Genomic DNA, 2467 nt, shown 5'->3' on the forward strand with positions numbered 1-2467 from the left:
CTATGCCCACTTTCCGGAGAGTTTTTATCATAAATGGGTGTTGAATTTTGTTGAAATCTTTTTCAGTATCTATTGAGATGATCATATGGTTTTTATTCTTCAGTTTGTTGATATGGTGTATCACATTGATTTGCAAAAATTGAAGAATCCTTGCATCCCTGGGTTAAATCCCACTTGATCAAGGTGTATGATCCTTTTAATGTGTTGTTGGATTCTGTTTGCTAGTATTTTGTTGAGGGTTTTTGCATCTATATTCATCAGTGATATTGGTCTGTAATTTTCTTTTTTTTATAGTATCTTTGCTGGTTTTGGTATCAGGGTGAAGGCGGCCTCATAGAATGAGTTTGGGAGTGTTCCTTCATCTGCAATTGTTTGGAAGAGTTTGAGAAGTATGGGTGTTAGCTCTTCTCTAAATGTTTGATAGAATTCACCTGTGAAGCCATCTGGTCCTGGACTTTGGTTAGTTGGAAGTTTTTTTTTTTTTTTTTTTTTTTTTGTGGTCCGCGGGCCTCTTGCTTTTGTGGCCTCTCCCGTTGCGGAGCGCAGGCTCAGTGGCCATGGCTCACGGGCGCAGCTGCTCCGCGGCATGTGGGATCTTCCCGGACTGGGGCACGAACCCGTGTTCCCTGCATCGGCAGGCGGACTCAACCACTGCGCCACCAGGGAAGCCCTGTTGGAAGATTTTTAATCACAGTTTCAATTTCATTACTTGTGATTGGTCTTTTCATAGTTTCTTTTCTTCTTGGTTCAGTCTTGGAAGGTTATACCTTTATAAGAATTTGTCCATTTCTTCCAGGTTGTCCATTTTATTGGTATAGAGTTGCTTGTAGTAGTCCCTTAGGATGCTTTGTATTTCTTGGTGTCTGTTGTAACTTCTCCTTTTTCATTTCTAAGTTTTTTGATTTGAGTCCTCTCCCTCTTTTTCTTGATGAGCCTGGCTAATGGTTTATCAATTTTCTTTATCTTCTCAAAGAACCAATTTTAGTTTTATTGATCTTTGCTATTGTTTCCTTCATTTCTTTTTCATTTATTTCTGATCTGATCATTATGACTTCGTTCCTTCTGCTAACTTTGGGTTTTGCTTGTTTTTCTTTCAGTAGTTCCTTTAGGCATAAGGTTAGATTGTTCATTTGAGATTTTTCTTGTTTCTTGAGGTTAGCTTATATTTCTGTAAACTTCCCTCTTAGAACTGCTTTTGCTGCATCCCATAGGTTTTGGGTCATCATGTTTTTAATTAATTAATTTTTTCTGTGTTGGGTCTTCATTTCTGTGCAATGGCTTTCTCTAGTTGTGGCAAGCTGGGGCCACTCTTCATCATGCTGCGCGGGCCTCTGACTGTCGCGGACTCTCTTATTGTGGAGCACAGGCTCCAGACGCACAGGCTCAGTAGTTGTGGCTCACGGGCCTAGTTGCTCCACGGCATGTGGGATCCTCCCAGACCAGGGCTCGAACCCATGTCCCCTGCATTAGCAGGCAGATTCTCAACCACTGCACCACCAGGGAAGCCCTGGATCATCGTGTTTTTGTTGTCATTTGTCTCTAGGTATTTTTTGATTTCCTCTTTGATTTCTTCAGCGATCTCTAGGTTATTTAGTAACGTATTGTTTACCCTCCATGTGTTTGTGTTTTTTTATGTTTTTATCCCTGTAATTGATTTCTAATCTCATGGTGTTGTGGTCAGAATAGATGCTTGATATGATTTCAGTTTTCTTAAATTTACTGAGCCTTGATTTGTGACCCAAGATGTGATCTATCCTGGAGAATGTTCCGTGTGCACTTGAGAAGGAAGTGTAATGTGCTGTTTTGGCATGCAGTGTCCTATAAATATCAATTAAATCTTTCTTGTCTATTGCGTTATTTAACGTTCGTGTTTCTTTATTAATTTTCTGTTTGGATGATCTGTCCATTGGTGTGAGGTGTTAAAGTCCCCCACTATTACTGTGTTCCTGTCCATTTTCTCTTTTATAGCTATTAACAGTTGACTTGTGTATCGAGGTGCTCCTATGTTGGGTGCATATATATTTATAGTTGTTACCTTCTTCTTGGATTTATCCCTTGATCATTATGTAGTGTCCTTCCTTGTCTCTTGTAACATTCTTTATTTTAAAGTCTATTTTATGTGATATGAGTATTGCTACTCCAGCTTTCTTTTGATTTCCATTTGCATGGAATATCTTTTTCCGTGCCCTCACTTTCAGTCTCTGTGTGTCCCTAGTTCAGAAGTGTGTCTCTTGTAGACAGCATATATATGGGTCTTGTTTTTGTATCCATTCAGTGAGCCTGTGTCTTTTGGTTGGAGCATTTAATCCATTCATGTTTAAGGTAATTATCGATATGTCTGTTCCTATTACCGTTTTCTTAATTGTTATGGCTTTGTTTTTGTAGGTTGTTTTCTTCCGCTTAGAGAAGTTCCTTTAGCATTTGTTGTAGAGCTGGTTTGGTGATGCTGAATTCTCTTAGCTTTTGC

Source organism: Lipotes vexillifer, unplaced genomic scaffold, assembly GCF_000442215.2.
Source record: "Lipotes vexillifer unplaced genomic scaffold, Lipotes_vexillifer_v1.1 scaffold1003, whole genome shotgun sequence".
Classification (NCBI taxonomy): Eukaryota; Metazoa; Chordata; class Mammalia; order Artiodactyla; family Lipotidae; genus Lipotes; species Lipotes vexillifer.